The sequence below is a fragment of the Triturus cristatus genome, chromosome 3_2 (genome assembly GCF_964204655.1).
Source record: "Triturus cristatus chromosome 3_2, aTriCri1.1, whole genome shotgun sequence".
Classification (NCBI taxonomy): domain Eukaryota; kingdom Metazoa; phylum Chordata; class Amphibia; order Caudata; family Salamandridae; genus Triturus; species Triturus cristatus.
In genome coordinates this window covers 151,899,644-151,927,348 of record NC_140584.1, presented here as the reverse complement: position 1 = coordinate 151,927,348, position 27,705 = coordinate 151,899,644, and the positions used below count along the sequence as shown (strand labels likewise).

Sequence of the window (27,705 nt, the reverse complement as noted above, 5' to 3'; positions counted from 1 at the left end):
TGGAGGTCCAAACTTTATGAGTGTAGCGAAAAGGTAGGTCATATGTTAGCTGTCCGGACCAAAGAAAATGAGGTATCAACACGGATTGCAGGAGTTTCAGATCCAGACATCGGTTTGGTAACTGATACTGGTGCAATTCTTCTGGCTTTCCAGAAATTCTATCAGAAGTTATATTCGGAAGATATTGAAGATAATTGTTGGATTCAATCTGAAACCGACAGATATCTTAGGGAAGCTAAATTAAATAAATTGTCTACTTTAGATCAGGATATGTTGGATGCTTCGGTTCAGCCAGAAGAATTACAAGTTGCTATAGACTCACTTCCACTAGGCAAAGCTGTAGGCCCTGATTTTCTGCCTGGTGAATTTTATAAAGTTTTTCGAATTCAATTGGCTCCGATTATGTTGGAGATGTTTCATATGGTACAGAGCGGAAATACCCCTCCTGAATCTTGGAAAATGGCAAAGATTGTGATATTTTTAAAGAAAGGGAAAGCAGCAACAGATTTAGGGGCCTATAGGCCCATTACTTTGATTAACAGCGACATCAAAATTTACTCTAAGATATTGGCAAATAGACTCGCTTCAGTTATTAAAAAAATTGTTTCCCCCCAGCAACATGGTTTTGTGCCTGGACGGGAGACTATAGATCATATACGCCGGACAATCGCATTATTTGATTATACTAAGGTTACAGGAGACCCTATGGCTTTAATACTGCTGGATGCTGAAAAGGCATTTGATAGGGTCTCCTGGCCTTTTTTATGGGCGGCTATGAAATATAATGGTATTGGTGAAAGATTTATAAGAGCTATCCAAATCATGTATAAAGATCCAAGTGCCAGAATTGCATCAATGGGAACCCAATCTGGGATAATCAATATATCACGGGGTACTAGGCAAGGATGCCCATGTTCCCCCCTGCTATTCGCCATTTATATTGATCCTTTAATTAGGAAGATTCTGGCAGATTCAAAAATACAACCTGTACCGGCAAGAGGGGGGAACGTCAAAATCTTGGCGTATGCCGATGATTTGGCTATTATCACAACTGACCCTCGCTCTACCCTTCTGGAAATAAATATTTTAACGCTGCAATTCGGCAATATCTCTGGCTATCATATGAATGAATCTAAAACTCAAATTGTCATCAATGAGAAAATTATATTAACCGACCCACGGATAACATCAAGTGCAAGATATTTAGGAATTGAAATAAGTTCTAAAATCCAGGATATAGTTGATATTAACTTGAAACCAGTAATAATGAAAATCAAATCCGATTCACAAAGAATGAATAAACTATATCTGACATTAATAGGGAGATGCAATATTATTAAGATGATATTTTTGCCCAAAATCTTATATATTTTTAGAGCAATTCCCTTAGATATAAATAAAATTTGGTTTCAGAAACTTGATCAGGTGGTCTCATGGTTTCTATGGGCGGGGCAACGCCCCAGAAGGGCTCTTAGATATATGACCTTACCTAGAGACAGGGGAGGGTGGGCTGTCCCCAACTTTCAAATTTACTATTGGGCAACTGCGTTGAAACAGATGGGGGAACTACTCAACTGGGGGAATCTTCAAGTTGGGGAAATATCAATTTATCATTTGATTTATGGAATAGAAGCCAGAGGACTTCTTATGCGACATATTGATTTTGCTTACTTTAAGAGGGTTAAGTTCAAGGTTTTGTTCGGTGCTTATAGGGTCTGGACTGCAGTTAGGAAAAAGGCTGGGATTGGGCGGCTGCATATATATTCCCCTTTAGTCAATAACTTCCTACTCCCAGATATATTTCAGGATGTTTATTTCAAACACTGGGTTGAGAAAGGTATTTTTTGTATAGGGGATTTTATTCGCGATGCTGAAATACTTCCTTTTGAGGCTTTAAAGGAGAAATTTATGATTAGGAATAATTTTTTCTTTAAGTATTTACAGATTAGGGATTTCTTCACCAAAAAAGTAACGTGTCGGAATAGAATCCCCCTATTAGATATGATCTTCGGGGGCCAAGCCACCACATCTTCGCTATATAAATTTTTAAATGGAACAATGGGCGATGATTTAGCTAAACATTTTGACAGATGGCAAACAGCTCTACAGGCCGGACAGGGAGAATGTGAAGATTCTCTCATGTATAGCCAAACGGTATGTGTTTCTGCAAGTTTACAGGCACAAGGCTATAAGACTTGGTGTAATTTATATATAACTCCGGCGCGTATTTACCGATGGGGGGGGTCCTCGGGGATACACTGCTCTCGATGTGGGCTTCTGGCAGCAGATAGCACACATATGTTTGCGACCTGCCCCAGTCTCTCTCAAGTATTGATTAAAATTGAATCGCGTTTAGAATCTATATTAGGCTATCGAGTCCCACTGTCCCCCCAGGTTATAATGCTAGGGATTTGTAATCAGGATATAGGGGAGGCCAACAGGAAACTGGTTTATATCACAATGGCTGTATTACGATTGTGTTTGGCTACTATGTGGCTTGATCCGGACCCTCCTACGTTACATATGTGGTTTAGTAAACTAATCTATGTTTATAACTGGGAGATATCTGTGTTTAGGAGACGAGGAAATCAGACAAGGGCCAAAGGTGAAAAAATATGGGAACCATTAACCAAGTGGTTAAATAAGGTTGAATAGTTAATGTGTTGTAATGTACCCCTTTGTCTGTATGTTTATATTTTCTTTTAACTCATATATATATATATATATATATATATATATTTTTTTTTTTTTTTCGCTTTCTCTTCTTCCTTGTCGGATCCACCGGGGTGGGGGGATAAAAAATGTTAAATTGGACATCGGATATGGTTTGTTTTTTTTTTAATGTATATTGTTTTATATTTATGTTATGTTTCTGATGCCCTAATAAAAATAATTAAAAAAAAAAAAAAAAAAAAAAAAAAAAAAAAAAAAAAAAAAAATTCTCTGAACTGACCTAGACCAAAAATAGATTTTAGAATTTTTGAAATTTCGACACATTTTTAAATGACTTTATCTTTGATTTTCTAAACTGTTCTTTGGGTAAAATTGGTGCCAAAGTTGTATTGTGACCCAAACTAGGAATGCCATGAAGCTTGATCTGGCTATTCTGATTAAACCTCACAATAGCTGAGATTAGGATACTGTGTAGGTCCAAGGGGCTACCAGCTGCTAACAGAATTAGAAAAGCAGAGATGATTAGGTCCCTTAAGGCCTGGGCAAAGTCAACTCTAGGGAATAAAGGAGAAGGGGGGGGTTGACCCCTCAATAAAACCTCCAGGTAGAGGATGGCAACGTGTCCATCACTTCTAGTACCAGATCCAGACATTCAGCTCATGGGGGGGTGAGGCTTCTCAGCAGGGGACCCAGAGAGGGCCCCCAGAGAAAAGGAGCTGGAGGCACAACTAGCTGATACAGCTGTAGAGAATGAGAATGTGAAACTAGCTAAGAAGAAGTGGGCAAGGCAGGAGAAAAAGTATGGTGGCAGCAAAGAAGAGGAAGCTGGTCAGACATCTGGGAGTGATGGGTTTGATCCTAGACTTTGGTCACTGTATTTCATATTGTAACAGTTTTAATTAATCTAACAATAAAAGTTTACTTTATTTACTTTTACTTTATCTGTGAACCCCATTTCTTGTAAGCGTTCAGAGAAGGGGAGATTGTATCGAAGGCCATGGACAAGTCTAACAGAATTAGAGCCTCACCTTGACCTTCATCTACTAGCTGCCCAATGCAGTCCGTGGCTGAAACTAATGCAGTTTTAGTTCCGTAATGTTTCCAAAAGCCGAACTGAGATGAGTCCAGCCGTCCCCGATTTTCCACAAACTCCATCAAGGGGCTGTTTAGGTGTCTCTCAAAATGCTTGGCAAAAAGTGAGAATAGCGAGATCGGACTCTAGTTGTTAAGATATTTATTATCAAGACTGGACATTTTAAGAATTGGCCTTATCACTGCCTCCTTCCCTCGATGTTGAGAGAAAAAACTCCTAAAAAGTGAATAAGTCAGAAGGCAAAAACTTGATCAGGCCCTACCGCTCACTGCATCTGACCCATACTCCATCGTGGATGGCCTTGAAACTTTGACTTTGTCTCGGTCGAGTCCGACCAGATGTCCCAAGTTGGCGCTTTTGGCTTTTAGGCACTAGAAAGTTATTCTTGTTTAAAAAATCACATCTCCGGTTCCCTACATTGGACTTTTGTCGTTTTGGTATTTATATTTATATTTATTATTTATATGGCGCACAAATCATCCCCAAGGGGATCTCGTGGCGCCCGGGAAGCAGGTATCTTCATGCAGAGTTATTCAGTTAAATAGCCAAGTTTTTAGGTGTTTCTTAAAGGTAATCAAGGTGGGACAAGACTGCAAATCTTCTGGCAACGCATTCCAATATTTGGGAGCCAGGTGGGAAAAGGCTTGGCCACCCATCTTAACTTTTTTAATTCTCCGCGTTTGAAGGACCTTTTGGATACTGGATCTTAGCTGTCGTACCGGGGTGTACCATTCTAATTTCTTAGTTAGGTATTTAGGTCCCCGTCTATAGGGTGCTTTAAAAACTAGGCATAAAAGTTTGAAAACTGCTCTTTTCCTAATAGGAAGCCAATGTAAATCTCTCAATAATGGTAGGGATGGAGTACACGCTGGTTTATTTAATGCTAGGTGTGCCGCCGTATTTTGAACGACTTGTAGCCTAGAGAGCAGGTCCTCCCTCATCCCCACTAGGAGAGCGTTTCCGTAATCTAGTCTACTGACTAGAAGTGGCTGTATCAGGACCCTTCTAGTGGAGAGAGAAATCCATGGGAAAAGCTTTTTAATGTGCGCATCAGTCCAAAACACTTGCCTGATAGAGTCTTAACATGCTCCTCCATGGATAGGTTATTATCCATTAAAATGCCCAGATTTTTTACCCATTTTTTTGGGGTGGGAGATTCTCCAAGTTTCCCAGGCCACCACTCCTCTGTCCACAAGTCCTCCGCTTTCCCAAACAATAAGATCTCAGTTTTGTTGGAATTAAGTTGCAGGTAGTTCTTTCTCATCGATGTGGCTATTTTTAGCATACAATGCTTAAATCTGTCTCTGGTCACTGTGGGGTCCTTCTCTATGGGGACTATCACCTGCATATACGTCCACATAAGAGATGGTTTGGAACCCACAAGATTTTATGACGGTGGCCAGAGACGACACATAGATATTGAACAGGGTGGAGCTTAAAATGGAGCCTTGAGGTACACCCTTGTCCACCGTTGAAGTCTTGGAAACAAAGGTGTCCAGTTGTACACATTGAGATCTATCCGATAGGAAACTCTGCAGCCACTCTAATGCCATCCTTGTGACACCAATCTCTCGCAGTTTATCTAATAAGATTCTGTGAGAGATGGTGTCAAAAGCTGCTGACAGATCTAAAAGGACCAACATTGTAGGGATCCCTTCGTCTAGCAGCAGCCTGATAGTATCTGTTACCTCTGTCAAGGCAGACTCTGATGCCCGACTGCTATCATTTTAATCATAAAAATATTTGCTATTTTAAAAACTGGTGTAGGATTTTTATTGTTTGTTGTGTCATACGTATTTAATGCATTGGTGTATTTGAATGCTTTACACACTTGTTTCTTAAGATAAGCCTGTCTGCTCGCAGCTAAGCTACCAAGGGTTGAGCAAGGATTAATGTAGGGGCATATTATCAAGCACGGCGTTAAAATTATCGCCGCTTTAGCGGCAGAAAACTGCCGCTAAAGTAGCGATAAGGGGCTTGATAATATACCGCAGAGAATTCCCATAGAAGCCCATGTTGACACCAGACCATGGGCTTCTATTGGAGTTCTTAAGTGCATATTATCAAGCCCCCTATCGCCGCTTTAGCTGCAGTTTTCTGCCGCTAAAGTGGCAATAATTTTAACGCCGTTTCTTGATAATATGCCCGTAGTGAGTACTTGACAGGACCCTATTTTTGATTGTGTGGTTATTACTAATTGTAGGTGCCTATCTGCACCTACTAATAAACCAGCTTCCAACCCCACGTCACTTACAGCAGGAGCCAATGCCTCTCAAACCACTTACTAAAGTCCTTTTTGCAACACTAAACAGCATCAACCCACAGCCATTTTACATCAGTACCCTGTATCTGTTCATGCCAGCAGCAGTTTCCATAGCCAGTTGCAGCATTCTTAAACCGACAAACACTTCTTCAAGAATGCACAGCACAATCAATAAATCACTCTCTGCTTCAATTACTTGTTGCCACCCACATCACTTACAGTGCTCTTCACCCACATGACAGTATTACCCAATTTCTCTAGTTCTTTAATTACTTGCTCATGCACGGCTATTTATCTAATCCGTTTAGTGCATTTCTCACTATTAAGTCTTCTACACCTGCCACACAATCATGCTCAGTCAATTACATCTCACCTCACTATTCACACACTGATTCATGCTGCACCACTCCATTATCCACAGCCATTCACTACACTCTTCAAAGTATGGATGAAACAGTACAAATATTTTCTCAAGTCATAACATCAAAAATTACTCCTACTATCTGCTCAAACCACTCCATCAGCCACTCGTCCACTAGAACACTAATAAGCCGCTACTAACAATTTCCATAAACTTTTACATCATCTCTCAATTAGGTATCTAATTAACTTCGGCACTTTAATCAGGGACACATAATACAAGCAGGCCACTTACATCATCACTTGGCCTCCTATTATGAGTTCCCTGCATTATGGTACTGACATACTGGAGCCAGAATCAACACACCAAAATGAGGAGATTATAAGCTACGTTTCCTGGTATAAGGATTAACATGCATACCTGGGAAAACATGATTCAATTCTATATTACTTTCCAGATTCCAGTGAAAATCACAGGCCAAATCTGCATTCCTTTACATCCTCCTTGGAGCAGGTAGTAATTGGATGTGGGGATTTGTTGTGCCCTTTGTGCGAGGGATGGAGTGAGGGAAAGGTTGGAGTGAGTCTTTGCAGCTCTACCTGTTGCGCAGAAGCAGTTCAGATGGAGACTGGGAGCAGCAAGTGTCTACAGCTGTAGTAGCTCGACTCACACGTCTGGAGTCTGTTGCTCCAGGATTTCAAGGTCCAGTATTTGCAGGCCGGATAATTCCTGACATTGAGACACCATGAAAGGATGGCCTGCTTTAGTATTCATTGTCCAGGATACCACCCTGGACCACTCATAAGGAGGGCCTTACAGTCTTACTTGCAGGCACACAACTACGATTCACCCAAGCAACCTTTTACTAGTAACACTTGCATTTAGAATAACTCATTTATGTCTACCCTCAACATTGTAATCAGAGATGGGAAAGAATAGGTGAGAACTGAAAAAGGAAGTATTAAGAAGAGTGCAATAATAGGTTGTATGTTGGTGTGGTATTCTCGAATTTTTAGCTTAATAACACAGCAATGAGAAAAAATTGCAATAGGAAGCATGGCAGTCTTTGAAACTGTCATGAAAGAATCATCATCCTGTAGTAACAATCTTATTCTGGAGTCCTCAAAGTCATTCAGGAGTTTTATATACCCATCCTGAAGTCATTATGGGATCATCATGGACTAATGGTCCCATCTTAAGAGCTGTATAAAGATCATGGAGTAATCCAGACCCATCCGGTGTTTTCATGGGATCATCCTAGATTAATAAAGTCCTGTCCTGACGTTAACACTGAGTCATTGTACAGTAGTCTAAGCCGGGGTCGCAGGACTTCACCACACAACACACGGGCAATGGCCCGATAAGTGCGACACCGTTTCTCACACCTCGCACAGGAGCTCCACACGTCTGGGCTCCCATCTGGATCTCACTTTCTGCAACACACTCCTCTACATCATGGGCATTCCGGTCTTGGCTAGCACACAGGAACTGGTGCTCCAGGCCCCAGGGTAGTTGATCTTAGTTTACTTGGATGATGTTCCCTCACCCAGCAGGGAGACTAGCAGGTTAGGCCCTTACTCCTGGTCACAGGCAGAAGTCTTGCAGAGTATTCCCTCCTAATGCAGCAAGACTGGCTGCTCAGCAGATGGCAAAGTATGGGGACTCAGAATCCCCTACTTATAGTTCTTTTCCAGATACAAAATGTGATTTCAGGTCTGGCACTTTGAAGTTTTATTTTGGGGTCTGCTTCTTTGATATGGACATCTCTCCCCTTCATTCTTCCTTCAGAAAGATGTCTAACACAGCAGTCAGGACTCTGAAGTTGATTAACCCACATGATTCATGAGAGTGAGCAGAGTTGACATCTGGATGTCAGCCACTGTGATCTGTTCATCAAAAGTTAATTAAGGGGTCCTCAGTGCTAGCATTTATGATTCCCTTATCAGCCTCATTTCCCTTCTCCTGAGATGTGTCGAGGCCCTTTCCTTGTGATCTGTCACTGAATCAAAACACCCCTTGAAATGCACAAGGAGAGCCTACTTTCCCCTCACCCAGTGCTTGTCCCACCCAGCTCACAGGGATGCAGCAGAATACAAATATGTCTGGGGGAGATTCCTCTACTCCTCAAGTTTTCACCAGGAAGGCCTGGGCTTCCCAGAATGAAACCCAAGGTCCTTTTTACAATGTACAAGTGTAGGCATTTCTGCAATCAGCTTACAATCACATTATGCTCCATTGTCCAGTATTGTTGTGCCCATGTACCATCTACCACCAGCATTTCCACTTGCAGCACATGAACTCAGTCTGCACACACTGTTCAAGACTACAGTCCTTCAGTCCTGCACTAGAGTGTGTCACTTTAAACACTCTCTGCCAACGCACACAAATTTACCATGTGCATACTGTTCCACACTGCACCCTCAGTGTAGTGTATGGCTTGCGCACTTACATGCACTTCGCACATGTTTGCCCAATGCATGCACTTCTACATCAACCCAGTGTAGACTAAGGGTGAGTTGAACACAGTAGCGGAGCCTTTAAAAAGGTGAGTGAGCCTGTAGGCCTCAGTCCAATGACTCAGGGTGAAAAGGACCTGGGTACTGCTAATAATCATCACATGGCATTGCACCACCACTGCACTGGTGCTGCTTAAGTCCTGGTGAAGGCAGTAGCATCCCACAATTATGACGGTAATGCTTTGGGCACCCCTTCCATTCCAACAAGGCTGTAATCCATGAGACAGGCCTATGCCATGGCGCGCACATATGATCCATGTTCGCCTATGACAGAAAAATCAGCATTGGGGATCCAGGCAATGATACAGTTGGGCACGCAGGGCAGGAGTACACATCTTTACCATGCAGAGGACATTTCCATCCCAGCAGGGTGGATTGGAGGGCAGGTATGAACTACATGGTGGTTTGGTCACTGATTCAAATCTTGGTTTCTAGGGGAGCCACTATGATGTTTGTAGTTGGATAATTTTTCTCTCCCTCCTGGGGTGGACCCAAATCGGCACAATTGGTATGCCACAGAACTTGAGGTTGGTTACTCGGGGAGGGGTATGGGTGGGAATACGGGGTGGGCGTAATGGGCGAAAATCCCCAAAAATATTAAAAAGGGTGAAATAATCCCCATTGCTGGTTGGGTATGATAAAGTCGAGGCAGTGGAGAGAGGCTAGAAAAATTCTAAACCTATGTGACAAGGGCAGAAGTCAGTAAAAGTAAAACAAAATGGCATGAAATGTCAATCCTTCATTCCAAAAATAAACAGAAATTAATATGCCCATATTTAGAAGATACCCTGTGTAGATGCAAATAGATCAATAAATAATTTAACATTGACGGAATTCAGGATGGTATTTAGACCACTCGCAACACCAATCCATTGCAATCACCACAGTAGGCCATTAAAACGTGGCTTCAGGCCTATCATGTTTAGCCTGCCTGCAGCAAGCATAAACCCTCCTGGTAAACCTGTCAAAATGCACCTGCTTTTAAATGTCTATAAATTAATAAATCAGGCCCCCCTGCTAATAATATCAATTCTAAAAGAAAGCAGAGGAGATACAATAGTATTTTGCTGACTAAATGAATGAAATAACCAACTTTATGAGTCATGAGGTTATTCATTTTGATACAGTGTTGATTTCATCATTGTGTACATAATTGCAATTAGTGTATTCTAAGTATCAAATATTATTAAGTGAATTGTTGAAATAATAATATGCATTTTAGTACTAAGTTCCCATCATTATCACGAGAGACAATTTGAATATGAAATATGTTGTTGTTTTTTCATTGTCTTATAAACTACGTAGAATTTATTCATCTCAGACCTTTCAAGACAGCTAGATGGAATTAACTCACCGAAGCTGGGAAAAGTACAATTAACGCATCTCGCCTACGCAGATGATATCTTTCTTTTAAGCTTGACTAAGGTAGGCTTAACAAGACTACTAAACAAACTCTCCGAATTTCTGTCGGTAAATAAAGTGGAATGAAATTTTTCAAAAACCAAATCTATGCTTATTACAAACCGAACAGCCTTGACTCAACATATTAGATTAAAGGGCAATCTACTGGAGAAAGTATCATGCTACAAATATTTGGGATTATTCATCAATGAAAAATTATCGTTTTTCACTGAGAAAAAATATATGACACAGCGAGCAGGGGCACTAATATTCGCCCTTAAAACACTTGCAAAGAAACTGGAGGGACTGTCCTTGAAACCATTATTAACGATAATTTCAGCCAAAGCTCTGCCAACACTATCATACGCCAGTGCTACAATGCACGGGAAGGATTCGGAAACCCTAAAAAAACTAATGGCGCGCATTTATAAAAAGGTTCTTCAACTCCTGAAGACTGCCTCAGCAGCACAGATGCGCCTGGTGTTCGGGCTAATGAACGAAACACTGGGCAGGCTTTACACATACATAAAAGTATGGCACCAAATAAAACAAAACGTAGAGGAAAACAGTTTTAATGAATCTTTATGGCAGAAAATGGAACAAGATAAACATTTGCCAGCATACACATTTTTGGAACATGCATTAAAGGTTACCTGCACAAGTGAGCTGTGGAATAAACAAATGTCCTACCAAACATTCAAATTAACACTAAACAAGGCTGCAAAGTTCCACTCGCTGCTGGTCGATAAAGACCTTTTTTCTACAAGAAGTCATTCATGGACAGTGATCAACACTTATAAAACACTGAAACAAGCGGCCTATTTGGACTCCACTTACGCCATTTACGTAAAGAAGAAATTAATAACATTAAGGTTTGGACAATTCCCCACTCTTGCGGATGCCCCTCATTGGAAATATAAGGAAAATGAAAATTGCCGGCATTTTGGATATAAAAAGGAAGATCTGATTCATCTTGTATGCCACTGCAAGATACTGCAACCAGCATGAACCCCAATATTACGGCGAGCATTTCTGGACAGAGGCATAAAGTCATACAGAACAGCTATCATAAGAGGACTGGACTCTACTGACCCCCAAATGAACGGTAAACTGATTAAATTTGTACATACTCACGAACAAGAACTGAAAGCTAAATCTGAGCAATGATAAAACATGAAGTATATTTTATAAACACATACATTTTAAAATGTTTTCAAAGACGTAACTTTTATGCGATTTGCTCTTATTTAAAATTAGTATTTGTAATATTGTTATGGTTTTAACTAACTGAACAATAAATAAATAAATCACAAATCACAATCACGTAGGCACTGTACATTAAAAATGTTTTAAAGTATTTTTTGTAAAAACAAAAATCTTTTTATGAGTCATGTTTAGTTGTACACTTGGCCTTTTTTGAGTATCTTCCTGTAACTATCATTGCCATAGTTGCATAGAATTGTAGTTGTCTAAGGATTGTCTTTCTACAATTTTTAATATTAATAAGGTATATCATATAGTCCACAAGGAAGGGTGCATCTTATCTAAGAGTGGAACATGTGCAAAGTCAAATTTAGTGTGTTTAAGTTGGAAACTTTAATCTGTAACTTTTGACAGGATATGGTTAGAATAGCTTGAACAGTCATTTGAAGTTTACTTTTTATATTTATTCAAAATCCAATCCATTGGTGAAGTCACATTTTTATCAAATAAAAGAAAAATTAACTTAAGAAATTGATACTTTTCCTGCTAGAGCCCTAGTTCAGATAATTTTCATTAGCTGGAGGGAGCTGGCCTAGCGCGTTCTTGACTGACAATAAGATATGAATACTGCTCACACAGCAGAGACAATAGTTAGGGTGAAGTGGTCTTTTTCTTCATCTTGGATGAAGGGCATGTGTGTTGTGTTCTGGGACTTCATTAACTTGTAGATTACCTAAGTGAGGTCTGCCCTTTCACAAACAGATGAAAATAAGCCAGGCTGGTTCCAAAACAGTGAGAGGAAAGCTGCCACCAAAACCACCAGAACCAGTTTCAAGTGGATACAGAGGATGGGGCTGCTCATTTCCCAGGCCACACCTCTGGAATAGACATGAAGGCTCCGCGAAAGGATTGGCGCCCGGTGTGACAATCATGTTTAGCACCGTCCACCCATGACCTCCTCCTTGAATTCCCTCACTACCACCAGACAAAATTGCACCTCATTTCTCCATAGCCCCTCTCTAAGATATATCTAATTAGGTTTAAAGCATGTTTTAGAGAATGTATATCTACCCAAATAAAACCGTTTTCAGCAACATTATGAATAGTTAATGAAAGACTGGGAGAAAAAAACATAACGTCCTAAACTATTTTATGCAGTTTGCATGCAGCTCTTTGATAACAGTTTGGAACAGTCACTCTTCTATGTTAGGGTTCTATATTATGAACTGAAGTAACAAAAGCATCTCTGTGACAAAAACAGCAATCCACTCAGCTATCCACATTCAATACAGATGAGTGATCTGCACGGTACACGTCCTTTGCAGCAGGCATATGACCCTCTGTGCTACTTTATGATGAGTCAAAACTGACACTATACAAAACTATGATCTCTCTCTAGCAGGAGTATTTATCACAAAAGTTGTCTTGACATTTTTAATGCTGACTGAAAACATTAAGCACAAGGAACTCTGCTGTAGGTGTTTTTAAATTGTAAGTTACTGCTAAACCCAGTGCCCTCCTCCCCGAGGTCAGCGCCCCCTTCCCCAGGTCAGTGCCGAGTGCAGCAGTACTGGTTGAACTGCTCTAAGGCCAGCCCTGATACTGAGTGGGTGTGGGAAAGTGTCCCTTTATGACATCCTCACTTTTTGCCTGGCATCTGATGCAACTTTGACAGAAAGTGTACTGGGTTCATGCTAACCGAGTCCCTGGTACCAGTATTCTTGTCCTAAATTGTACCATTGCAACTAAAAAGGGTTCCTAAGGGCTGCAGCAAAAAGTGTGCCTCCCTAAGGGACCCATCACCAGCCTCATGGAAACTGCCATTGGAGCCTACATATCTTGGTGCAGAGAAAAACAAAGAGTCGTCATGGCACACGCTCTTGTGTGCCATGCCTACACAACACTGCATGTTATATAAGTAAGTCACCCCTACAGCAGGACTTACGTCGCTAGGACAGGGTGCACTATACCCATTTAAGGGCATATCTGCATACATGGATGTGTCCCTGTGTTATCTAAGTTCACCCGTTGATATCACAAGTGCAGAGGGAAGCCATACAAAGTACATGGGCTGGACATACATGATTATGAGTTCCCCAGCTACACGATGGCGTCACTGTATCCCAGATATTTGGTACCAAACATCTCATCATAATAATCCCATACTGATGCCAGCATTCAATTTATTAAGAAAATCTCTCAGAGAACACATTGGTGGTAACCTTGAAAACCTACCGACAACTAGCATGTTCACTGACTGGTATCAAACAGACAGCCACCCTAGACAAGTTTCTGACCCCCTGTAGTGGGAGCCTTCACTCTCTGAGGTCAGTAACAAAGCCTTCCCTGAGTGGAGGTGTTTACACCTCCTTCATGCAGGATGAGCCTTTCCAGGGTGGAAAACTTCCCTTTGTTATGCGACCCAGGCCTCTCCAGATAGTGGAGATGCCAACCCCACTGTCCCGACCCCTGTTTTTGACAGCAAAACAGGTGGGAAAATTAGTAAAATTAGGGGGTGGTCCCACTTTCAGCCAGCATCAACCCTAAGGTGGGTCAGCTGATGTGGAACCCACTTTTCCGATTACCATATCTTGATTTAGGTGAGATTAGTATATTAGTATTCTAAGGTTAGGAGTATACCTACTTTCAACAGTGAGTGGTCCTATGGAGCGTGTAGACATCCTCAAGGTAGGTAGCCCATAGGCTACTAGCTGTCCCTCCCCTTTAACACCCCTGAATTGAGTATTTAGGTGGCACCCCAGAACACAAGAACTCAGATTCAACGGATCAAGAGAAGAATGATGAAGAAGAGTCACAGCCTGGCGAGAACATGAGAAGTTTTGGCTCAAAACCCTACCTGCACACACTTCTCTTGACACTTCTCTTGACAATGGTGACAGAGTGACGTGTCTTGCAAACGTAAGAACTATCAAAGCCTTGTGTATCCTGCCAGCACTTCGAAAATCATCTACAGTCAACCTTGGAGTAGAGGAGCTATTCCCCAGTAGTCTGCAGGCACCAACAAGCAGAGTTCGGTTCACCGCCTTGCAGCTTCCCGGCCTGACCGACGCTGCAGATGACCAGGAAAAGATACTTGTGCTCTGGGAGGCTGAATATGTCTCCCCACTGAGTGTAAAAACAGCAGGACCAACCAGAACTGTGCAGCACCAACCCCCGGGGTACTGGACGCACTGAACTAAACACCAACAGTGAGAGTCCAGTCTGGATTCTCACTGTACCACAACCTAGCAGCCATCGAAGGACATTATAATCACTGAGACCCACTTTATGAGTAGCCCAGCTGTCTTGATTTTGCCCCTGACAGCTGTTGGTTCCTAATAGCAAGGAGCCCCTTTGCGCCCCAGCCCAGCCACCCTAACCACTCTGCACTCTATCTGCCCGGCCCGGGTAATGAAGAACCGGCTGTTTCCCCTTGCTCCATGACTCATTGACACCCAAGCACCCATGTGGGAGCTTTTGGACTTGTCTCTCAGTGAAACCTGTTTCCAGGTGGCCCCCCTTCACCGTAGCGTATCCAGCTGCAACCTCACTAGCACCATGCTCCCGGTGAAACCTAGCCAGTACCAGAAGAACTGCTGGTAGTACTTTGGACCTTGGCCCACCACAGTTCTAAACCCAGAAGGTGAAACCCTGAAATCGACTGTACTTACTTTTATTGCATTTATGATTTTTCCTCTCGTAGGATTGCTTTGTGCGTAAAGGTGCACAACTGTAAAGTATTTACTTAAGTGTAAAAATTGATGATGAAGAAAGTACTTACCTTCGAACAAACTTCTTTGTTTTAAAACATATATAAAATGAAGTGTTATTTTTCTAATTTGGATTTATACTTTGAGTGTGTTTGTGTCTCATTTATTGCCTCTGTGAGTGCAACAAATGCTTAGCTCTGATAAGCCTAACTCATCTCCCACACTACCACAAGTAGTAGTAGTATTTACTTTAGCCTCTGTAAGCCAATTGTGGACCCACTGGACTCTCTACGCAGTGTACTTCTTTTTAGTGCACTATATAGAGAGGCAGCTTCCTAAAATTGGAAATTTAGATGACCCCTTTACCTTGTTTTCATTAGAGCCTATTACACACTTGCTACATGATCCAGCAGTCAGATGCCAACAGTACCCAGGGTTATGGTTGGTAGCATACAAAGATCTTCTCGAATTTTCAGGACATTTTTTGCAAAATATTGAAACCTTCACACGGTTCTCATAGGTTGTGACATTTTAAAAAGGCAAAGTTCATTAAATATTATGACACAAATAGCTTTTGTACAAAATGATCTCCCCTGAAAAACACTTTCAGCAAGAATATCAATATAAATCTTTATCCAGCAAATAAAATGGCCATAAAAGAATACAGAGCAAAGACAATAGTATCAAATTATTAAATGATACTCATAAACACTGTGAACATTAAAACAGTTAATCAGGTCTGGTCCTCCTAGACACCCAGACAGCTCGTAAAAAAGATAAAAACGTAAAAATCGCATCCTCAGTGGGAAGCATCTGAAGATACACCAGGGAAGGCCTAACTTGTATCATATTCAGGGATTTCATCAAGGGAATTAAAAAGCACTTCCTCCGCCAACTGAAATAGGAGCAAAACATTATAAAATGCAGCATATATTGTGGAGACACATTTTCGTAGCCACAGGGTGGCCTTGCTGCAGGCTGTACTCACCCACATGGGGTTGCCAAGGGGTGGTGCAATTGATTGAACCTAAACCTGACCAGTGAAAACCTGACATGCTGTGAGCACACCCAAACCAGATAAGGCTCCCACTCCTGCAGTTTTTGAGAGCATGTGGTCTAGAACTGATGGCTTCTGAAGTTCTAATCCTTCTCGCTCCAAATGAGAGCATTCCAAAAACAGCCTTTTAACACTCCCCAGCTCCTGAACGAGGAGAGTGGTAGGGTCCGAAAAAATGTCAGGCCTGCCTATGGAAGAAAAAGCTGCTTTAACATAAGCTATCCACAGTATACTATTTACCCAATCTAGGCCAAACAGTCCTCAAATATCAACAGGCTTAGCTTCAGTTCCGCTGTGCACCAGATCTTAATCCAGCACAGGAGACGGTTTAAAGCTTTCAGGTCCGAAACTTGATTAAGCCCAAGCTCTGCATGCACGGAAAATGTTGGGGTAGACTAGAGGACCTGAACCATCTTATGTAAAAAAATATTCTCCATCATTTGGATCCGATTCAACTTGATGTACCCCCAGACCTCACACCATAATGAAGCTGTGCAATACACTTGGCCTGAAAGATTTGTAGGAGATATCTTGGTGCCATGGAGCCAAGCCTGTGTGCAAAACTAAATACGCCCCCCATGTTTTTACAGACTCTAAACTTGTTGCCTCCGCCAAGGGTTTTAAACAATTATTAGCATCTAATAAAGCACCCAAATAAGGGAACGCCTTGACTTTGCTCAGGGTAAAATTAGATACCTCAAAAGTTTTTCTTCTTGTCAATTTGGGGCCCACTACCATTACTTATGACTTTGAAAAGTTGACCAACAAGTCAAGGTTCCCCATGAAAGACACATACCTGGCCAGCAGTAAATCCAACCCTAGTACGGTCTGAGCCATAAGGACCTCGCAATACCGGTATAATAAAACAGGGAGAAATCTGTCACCAATTTTGGGGCAGTCAGCTGAAACTGATAAAAGTGCAGCGTCTAGCCCATTCACATACAAGGTGAACAAAAAAGGAACATGTATGCACCCCTGACAAACCCCCACAGCTCGTCAAGGATGAGCGAGTACACGCTGCACCTTGAGAAAAAGGCACCGAGGCTGAGGTCTTTGAATGGAGATCAACTAGGAGGGCCACAAAACTAAGATCAACCCCCATCTCACTGAGTAAATCCCAAAGTTTCACTAAATTCACCCTGACATATGAAGACGTCAAGTCCATAAATGCTAAATGGGGAGATTCAGACCATGCCACCGTGTATTTATTAATATTTAGATGGAAGTTCAAGCATTGGTCTGAAGACGACATCCCTGCCCTAAAGCCATATTGGACGTCACTCAAACTTTTATTTTCTTCTGCCCAGTCGCACCATCTATTTAAGATAACCCTCCCCAATACCTTGACCGTTGCATCTAATAAAGACATTGGCCGATAACATTGTGGGTTCTCTTTGTCCCCCTTCTTTAAAATTGAAACAATCACGCCAGTAGACAATAAGGGTAACAATCCCTCCTGTGCAGCCGCAATCAGGACCTGTATTAGAATTGAGGCCCAAACCTCTGTATTTGCTTTAAACAGGTCTGGCGGTGTACTTTCTGGGCCCGGGGCCTTGTTGCTTTACAAGGAAATAATGCCTTGTGTAACTTCATCTAGATTGAAGACCACTCAATTCCCAACTATAATGAGTGCAATGGGGTTATAACACCTCCACCAGCCTCCTGAATGTAAATATCCTAACAATTATCCACCCACTGTTGTTCTGAAATGTGATCTCATAACAGTGGACCAGATCCCTCAGCACAGCAAGGCCTGTTAACTACACTCCAAAAAAGAGAGCAGTCCCCTGTTTCGCAAGCTTGACAGAGCTCCACCCAGGCTGATTCCTGTAAGGTATGCTTTCATGCCATTTAAGCCTGCTTGTAAGCCCGCCTACAATCTTTTATCAAATGCCTGTCCTTCAGTGACTGCTTAAAGGCCAGCTTCAGGTGGGGCAGGGTTCTCGAACAGTCCCTATCAAACCATTTAGGGTGTTGTGTAACCCGGGCACTAGAGGCTGTAACAGTCATTAGTTTACGAACTCCCAGAGCTATGCCAATAAAAGTTTCCAATAAATCCCCTACCCTGCATCACTATCGGGACAAATGTTGATTTCACGCAAACAAGTTGCAAAGAGGGAGGCTTGAAGGCGCTGAGGGTCCATCTGAGACCATTTCAACCTCCTCCCCTAGTCAACTGCAGATTACCTCACACCCACCTGGGATCAGTAAACTTTGAGGAAAGACCCGCGATATTCCAGAACAGCATCGTGAGGCCCTTTGGGTGCTGAGATGGAATTACCGGGGAAACACTGTGGGCCCTGAGAGACTGGGAAGAATCGCATAAATCCAGTCAGTCACAGGACTCCAAACTGATATAGGGGAGAAATCTGTTCGAGGTGGACACATGGGGGGAGGGCCTAATTGCAAGGCGTCCATTAAATGGAAAGGACTCCCTGACAGAGTGATGACAATCTAGTGGGCAAGCTAAGCTACCCAGTCTGTAAAAAAACGTCAGAGGCAGGGAACCTATCCCTAATGCACCTGTTGGCAATTGAGGGTCAGCAGCCAGTAGGTTACTAGCTAGCCAGGGGTTTAAAATTAACCACCACACAGTCTCCCGCCCAGGGATTCCTATCCTTCCCTATCCAGCTTACTCTACGTGCCATGATGGTAGAATCTGCAAGCTCCCTCCTGGGAGAGAGATGTGAGCTAAGTCAGTGCATCGCCTTGTTCATAAGAAGTTCCTGATATGATTTCCCAATGGAGCTGGAGGGGACATTTCCAGGGACAATATTATAAGGAGTTGCTTCCTGGGGCAAGTTTAGCACCCCCTGGCTTGGTATGAAACACTGAGAGCAGACTCCCCCTTCTGTAACCCAAAGGACGGGGAGGAGCAACTGTTCTATGAGTTCCCCCTCGTCCCTTAGCTCTGATACAGCTTAGATGGGGACTAAACCACAAAGGTCATGAGTTGACACGGAATTCCACACCGGACCAATAGAATCAATTTTCCCCCATTGCTCTGCTCCTGGCCTACCCTGCACCCCTCCCTCTCATTGATCATCAGGGAAAATAACTCAGAAACCCTGTCTTCAATATTGGAAATTCTCACCAAGATTGGATCCAACGTATTATTTACCAGTGTCTTGATGTCCCTAATTGAAACATTCCTGATGGAGGAACCCCCTCCTCTCCAGATGGGTTAGAAATAGGTTGTGCCACCGGCAGTGCCATAGCAGGGGGCTCGGCAGATAGACAACCCTTCAGTTTTCACATCGAGCTGATAACTGGTGTAGTGGAAATTATCAAAATGTCCATACCAGGAATAACCCCCCAGATCCTCCTTGCGGCCCCCAAATTGACCCTTGTCATGAGGGGGCCCTTCCAAGCTAGAGCAAGGGGGTGATCTATGAGGGGGTCCAAGGGACATGTCCCTGTCCAGCAAATGCCTCCTTTCAACCAGCTTGATTTTTTTAGATTTGGCCCCCACGGCTCAATGAAGAAAATCTTCTATGGTAGCGACATGGGGTGGCAGAATGGGGCAGAGGTTGGATCCTTTCTTTTTTCCCATAGTCACGGCTCCCTTAAGCATTATTTAACCTCGTAACAGGCTACCACATTGACAAGTGAAAATCACCAATGATTATCCAGGTGGAACAGTCATGGAAAAATTGGACATAGAGAGAAACTATCTTGTACTGGGTGGCATGTTACATCAGGGTAAATAACCTCCTCCGCTACACAGTGAAAAACGAGCCAGGCGCTATGGGATGCCTCTTAACAATTTAGGGCGCCCTGATATCCCCCAGGTGTGTTGCGACTTCCAGGCATATCAGGGAAGGCTGAAGGGTGTAGTCTCTCTCCCCAGCCGAGGAGTTAAGCCAACTGGCAGCAGAAATCGAAACCGGTATGCAGCCCAATGTTCCTCTGGACACTTCCCTGCTCCCCTGCTGTTTGTAGGTTCTCTGCCTCGGGCGATGTGTGGTGCTCCTGTCTGCCTGTGGTGAGGTTAACCCTTCTCCAACGTGGTCTGCAGAATTTTAGGAGGGCTACCTATGTGATCGGGCACCTTAGTTCAGGCAATGCCCCTGTGTTGTATTAGGGCTCCCTCCTTAGTGCCCTGGGTGCTGGGCACTCTCACTATGGGGCCAGGCCCTATTACTGCTACAGGATACCAATGCGGTTCACCTCGTACAGGGTCCTCTCACCTCCAGGGGGTTGATCTCATCAGCAACGCGTGGCCGGCTGTCAATTTGTCCTGGCCTACTGTGTGCAGACCTCCTCAGACCGAGCAATGTCTGTGGGGTCTTTGTGGGCTCCCCTTCCAGAGCACCCAGCCCCAGACACCTTCACAATATGGTCCAGACCTCGGACTCTAGTAATGCAGTCGATACGGGTGCTCCCCATGCTGGACCCCCTCACCACCTCTCCGGTCCATGCAGGACCAGCTGTAGCACTGGTGGTGCCCAGTGCGCAATCTTTTTTGCCCCCCCCCCCCCCCATGGCTTCCTCCTCAGTTTACCTCACTACCACCCGGCAAAAGTGCTACGCATCTCTCTATAGCCCCTCTTTGAAATACATTTTATTTATTTTAAAGCACTTGTAAAGGCTTGCTATACTATTCCACTCAGCTATCCGCATAAAATACAGATCTTTTATTTGCAGCAGACATACTAACCCTCTGCACTACTTTATGTTGAGACAAAACTGCCACTAGACAAAACTCAATCTCTTTCTCTAGCAGGCCCATTAATCACAAGAGCTATCATGACATTTTTATTGCTGCCTGCAAACCGGACGCACAAGGATCTCTGCAGTAGGTGCTTTTAAATGATACATTATTGCTAATCACAGCGCCACCCTGAGGTCAGTGCCCCCCCTCAACCCCTCCAGGTCAGCGCCCAGTGCCGCCGCACCGGTCGCACTGCCCTAAGGCCGGCCCAGGGTCCATGTCACCAGCGGAGGGCAGGCTGCAGGACTCGCGGGCTGTATCGATCGACCCCGGGCTACTGAAGGTTCTCAATTGCAGGTCTGAGGGTAGGTAAGTAGAAGCAGTGCGGCAACCCCTTTTAGCAAGAGAATATTCTAACAAAAATCACATGCCCCCAGCATGTTGGCAAGGTGACAGCGTTTTCACCAATGCAAATTTTGATAGCACGAGTAGGGCTGTAAATGTCGTTTTCTACCCGATTGCTATTAGTGTATATGCTGTCCTGCCACTCTTTTTCACCTTCCCAATTTTCTCAAGGCAAACTCTTGCGGACTTTCTTTCTGAGTTTTAGATTTAAAACAGGCAAAACAAAGCTGTAGCATCAGTTTATGCCCAGTGCTGAATTTGTGCACTCTGAATCCTGCGGTGACCCCACAAACGGTGTCTAACGCATCGTACAGCGTCGGTATTTACTGCAGTTTGATAGCCGAGCCAAGCAGAGCGAGCCTTACGTGCTCTTTGCTGCTGCTTGGCTGTGTATCCCGAGGGGTCAAGGTGTTTGTGGCCTGGAGCTCTTGGAATTCTAAACTGTTGGTTAATCATTGCCAGACTTTATCGCCTGCATGTCTATGTTGGAGGATTTCCAGCTTCGTCTCTGGATATTAACTTCTTTCTGTAGGTTTAGAGTAGGTATAACAAGCAGTATATTTTATTCGACTTCTGTCATTCTTTTGTGTTAATTGTCCAGATGAAAATGTGGATACTTGGCTATGCCAAAACAATGAATGGCACCCTGTGGTTGAGTTTATTACACATTCGACTGGCTTCAGCCTGATTCAGGAGCTTGTGCAATTCACGACGCCCCATGTGTGGCCATGTCTTCATTCCTCTCTGCTCCACTCAGCTCAGAAAAAAATAAAACTGAACTATTGCATCAGTGAGCTCATTGGCAGTAAATGAATGAATGTTTAAAAGTGCATTTAAAGAACAGAGCCGTGTGGGACACCGCTCATCAAAAGTAAGAGTTCATGGCCGGGTATATCAAAGATTGTCCTTGCCCTGGGACAGGCTTAAGACTAGCTAGGCCAGGAAAGGTGGTCATGGTTTTTGAAGAATATTGCCCTTTCTAATGACTGTCGTTCCCACCTTAAAATAGCATTGGAACGGTCTTGCGCAAGGAAACACCATAGTGGGTAAGAGCAATACTTTCCCACTTTCTTACATCAGGGACATCCTTGAGTGTTTCAGGACCTTAGAATGGAATCTTAGAAGGGAGACTTCCTTGCCATAGGAAGTTCCATATTACTTCTCATCTACAGTCGCCCAAAGCTTACATTCCCAGTGATTCAGTGGCACTTATATTCAAAACACCTTTGTGGACATGCCCCATGACGCTGTTGTCCTCCGCAGCTAGATTGCTCTCCAGTGGAATAAACTACACGAATATGGCAAGTTTGATATTCTGAAATGTGCAGATTCTGCTGCATCCCTATAGATCTTCTCTAGTAATAGCACTGCCTGCCCCTTCCTGATCCCTGCTGGGCAATGTTTGTACAACCTCTACTACCAATAAAACTCACAGTTATGCCATCTGTGCCCTCCATAGCTGTCCAGGCTTCTGACTCCTGAATGATCTTCCTTCATTAAGCCCATCACTGCAGCAAGCATAAGATTAGGATCACTGGCACTGGGTGAGCATCCCTGGCATAAGTGGGGGTTTTCTGCAACAAAGGGTTAATGCTTTGTATAATGAGGACATTGCTGATATTCAGTGGTCACCCTGGCGTATGGAACCATGGCATACTAGTACCCATGGCTAATGCTGGTATGTGGATGCTATTCTAGGCATGAGATGGTCCTTCTTGGGCATCATCTCATGGCCACGCCTACCATAAATTGGGTGTATTTCTGGCACACAGTCCGCATCATTGACATTGCGTACCCACCAATGGAAAACATGTTGGCATCGATAGGATATTGTGTGTATCTCAGGTATCTGCTGGTAAACACGCCATCTGGTTGCGTACGCTGACGTCTGGTAGCCGCAGCCAATATCTAGCAGGCATCCACGGTGCACGATGATGGAGCATGTTCATTTTGGTCAGTTTTGGTCAATCGGTGGCAGCAGGAAATGAGAATACTTACTTAAAATGACTATCCTATAGTGATCGCACCACTATATTTAGAAAAAATTAGATGTTCTTTTCAGGGCAAAAGGTATTATTTTCAAGTTGAGTTGGTGTGAAAAATATACATTTATTAGCCAAAAACGAAACTGATAAATAACGAAAAAAATATGTATATTTTGAGAAAATGATATGCCAATGTTTAGGGACAAGTGGTTTCACTAAAAAAGCTTGCATTTTCACGAGTATTGGTGTCTTATTTTTGAAATTCAGGAGCAAGTCACATCTAAGTCAGCAAAAACACAGGTAATCACACAAAAAGCTTTTTTATCTGAAGGCAACGGCTGGATTGCAGAATTATATTTAAAGCTGATGTCCGGGTCGGTCATTAGTCACACTGGGTTGGGGATGCACACTATTCCCTTGGCATCAGAGGTGCATTTGTCCTCTGGCTATGAATCCATGAAGAATGTGAAATCTATGCATCATCAATGCTGCTGTTCCGTCATAATATTATCATAACTGCTGCAGTCTGATGCTTTTGCTGCCTGAAATGGGAAACATCGTTTACAACGCGGGGATTACATCGCGATGCCATTACATCGCGGCTTTTACAACGCAAGTCGTTACAACGACTTGCGCTAGATGGCGCTCTAGGACAAGGAATAGTATAATTTACTATCCAACACCTTCCCTACTGTACGTAGACTGGAGTTGGAATAGTAAATTATACTACTCCTAAGTCCTATTCCTTGTCCTAGAGCGCCATCTAGCACAAGTCGTTGTAACGACTTGCGTTGTAAAAACCGCGATGTAGTGTACCGCAATGTAAATGTATGCGTTGTAACGTCATACATCCCCTGAAATATAAGCTTAACTTGTTCGCAAGTGTGTTGTCTGAACCTTTAGACCTTGAGGTGGAAAACAAAAAGTGATCAGTAGAATTCTTGAATTTAGCTCTCCCACTGGTAATTACTCAAGTCACATTCCAGTCGATTTGTTACTTTTTTCTCCACAATCAGGAACTAACCATACACAAATCTGCCGTGGCCAAGCACCTGTAGGGACAGTCCAGCCCAAGCTGTCAGGCCATGTCCTCTCTGAAATGCAACACAAGTAATGCCAGATGGTTTTGTCCTAGTTTGGCCATGTAATTTTTTGTATCTTGCATTTTGCGACACAGGGAGCACCGGACTCTTGCCTTAGTATACTCACCACGCTTGAGGCATCACCCTAAGCAAAACATTTAAATATAGGGTAGAATGCTTGAATTAATCAGGGCCACTGGTAATTACTCTGGGCCACAGTCCAAGCCATCATTTTTGCCAACAATGCCACCACAGACAGGAACCAACCACGTGCACTTGGACCTTGGTTCTGCTCCGATAGGAACAGTCCACCGTGTCCTGCCGAGCCAAGTGTTTTCTGAACAGGAACACAAGCAACCTGAAACTGGCTTCAGCCTAGATAGGCTAGATAGGCACTGAGGTGTAGCATGAGTCCTGCAGCCCAGAGATGTGGGAACCCAGTTTTGGACATAAGCATCACACTTAGGGGCATATGTACAAGCCCCTATTGCCACGGCAACGTCAGCTTTTGTGACGTTCCCGTGGCGATCGGGCCTTGCCTTATGTACAAGGAAGTGTTAAGTCACTTAACATGGCTTAACAATGCTTTGTACATAAGGCACCATTTCACGCTATGTTTAGCATGAAAGGGGCGTGCGGCGGGTGTTGTTGTGGGCGTTCCACCACAACACCCGTTGTTTTTGATGCTGCCCTCTATGTACAAGGGTGGTGTACATAAGAGGCAGCACCAAAATGCTGGTCTTAAGGTGGTGAAACAAGGAAAAATGCATTATTTCTCCTCGTTTTTGCTATTTCCATGTGTACTGCCTTGAAAGTTACAAAATGGCATTTTAGGATTGTTTATGTGCAGAAAGGGACACCTTCCTACACATAACCAATCCTCCCCTGCACACAGACACCCTGGCACTCTGGTGCAAGGGTGCCTACGTTGGCGCTAAGTTGTGAAACTCAGCGCCATCGCAGGGGGAAATGCAAGGCTGCACCACATTCTTGTAAATATGGTGCAGCCCTGCGTTTCCGAAGTGGCGGAGCGTGTCATTAAGCCCAAGAGGCTAACGACACGCTCCTCCACTTCCTCGTACATATGGCCCTAAGGGTCTCACAATGAGGAAAAAAGTGATGTGTGGAATGCTTGAATTAATGCTAGCCAGACGTAATTACCATGGTCCTGTTCATGTCCATCTGTTTTTTGTCCACCTAGCAGGAACCAGACAATCCATATCAACCTTGGTTCAGCTCAGATAGGGTCAGTCCAGCCTGATATGCCAGGCCAGGTCCCCTCTGAACTGGAACACGTGCCAGAAGGTCCTTCCTTCTGGAGAACAGTAGCTAAGATGAATTCAAACATCGCTTTCATCACTTTTGTATTTGTTTCACTTTGTTATTTGTTGCTGTTGAAATCCTAAGTGCAATCTTCTTGCCAACACTTGGGTCCCTTACTCACTGAGCCATGGGACTCACTCATTGGCAAGGTGTGAGCAGGAACAAAACACAGGCCCCTGTAGCCACTGCGGCGCACGTGGGGCCTCCAAGCCCCTCAAAGGACCCAACTCTGCCCAAGGGGCAACTTTTTTGAGATATTGGAAACTCAGGTGCCCCACATCTAATTCTGCAGGGAGCATCTTTTTACCTAATGTCACTGGGTCTGTGTATGCTAAACCCAATCCGGGGTTCCTTGTATTCTCACCTGGAGGGGCATTGACGTGGCGTTTCAGAAGGACTGTTCCTATTGCAACAGGACCTAGAAATATAGCTAGTCTCCGCCTAGGGTAGAGGATGTGGTCTGTCGGCTTAAACTGCCGACTTTGGTGATGTAAACCAGGGTTCGAGTACCGAGGTCGCGTCCACATCCCGTGATTCTGGACATAATGTAAATACGGTGCTCATGTAAAGCACTCCAATACCTTCGGGTCGAGTTCGCGCCATATAGATACGCAAAAAAAACAGAGGACGAAAGACTGAAATACAGCTCTGAGTGATTGGCAGTGACTGTGAATAATTAATTATTCAGCCCATCACTTTGTTGTTTGTCAGTATTGTCGAACATGCAAGCAAGCTCAGCAATGCGTGCCTACACTTTGAGATTTCTCTGCTTAGACTGTGACACCTATGTAACTTTCCAGTACCTACAAGTCGTCTTTTAGGGATTTTGCACTGAAATATGCACAGTTTACCTCAGTACCTTCAATGTAGTTTTTGAAAGAGACAGGGACACATCAAACCACTGCGGGATTCAGGCTACTTTGTGCACGAATAAAGTACTGGAATATTTCATGAGTGATCCTTTAAAAACAAAAATTGAAACGGTAGTCACTTAATTTAAAATTGTGAAGAGAAACTGGAATGTAATGCTCATTTTATATAGATGCTTTTGGAGCAAAATTGACTTGTTTCACTCCTGAGGTGTAATTGTAATCGTAATTTACAGCCTTGACCTTGAAAGTTTATCTGTCACCGCTATTCATTACATTGCACATATTAATAATTTGAGGTCCATAGAGGGGAGTTGATTTGCTCAGAATTACAATTTTTTTCAAATGCTGTACCTGACATTAGAACCCTGAGTGCGTGTTGTGAAAGAGAGTGCGGCTTTGTAACTGAAGTGGGTGTACCAAGCGCAGACAACAGCGTTGTGCCTCACTGACGAGTGAACAGCATATGCGCTATATCAGAGAGATTTTTCTGCTTCTCCACGTCTGTGTAAAATCCCCCTTCCCATCCCATCATGGCGGAGCTTTAACTTTCAAGCGAGTGAGACAGCACCTGCGTTTATCAGAGACAGACAGAGAGCGCCTCTCTTTATGGAAGCGTCAGGGTTCCTCTCAAATATACCCGTGCATAGAGTTCAAATGAATGTCTTGAAAGTGCTTTCACTACCACATCGTAAGTGTCAGCACACGGGCACCGTGGCCTTCCTGTGGGAAGGGGCCATGTTTTCACACACAAAGGGGAGGGGGGCAGCTTGGGGAAATTGGGAGGCTTCGATGGCCAATGATATCCATCCTCCTGCCAAATCAGCCTTCGGTAGGGGGTGTCTATTAAGTGTGTGTTAAACCCAAGAATGCACATATTCAGCGCCTGATACACTGGCATCTTTGCACAGGCTCCTGGCTCTGTGATATGAAACATGCATGCACGCAGGCAGAAACTTTATCGAAGGTGCCTTATCGTCCCCTATTTAACACTCAAATCCCCCCTTCAGGTAAACAAAGACCAGATGAACATTAATGCAGTGAGCACAGATGCAAACATCTGGCACCCGGTTTCCAAGACCTAAGGTCATCCACAGACCACATCTTTTC

General features: G+C 43.5%; 1 protein-coding gene across 1 annotated transcript in view; it reads right to left on the bottom strand.

Annotated features, from left to right (window-relative positions):
- The window catches only part of LOC146856922 (indolethylamine N-methyltransferase-like), a 137,614-nt gene that overhangs the window by 109,256 nt on the left and 653 nt on the right, over nucleotides 1-27,705 (bottom strand). The window lies entirely within an intron of this gene.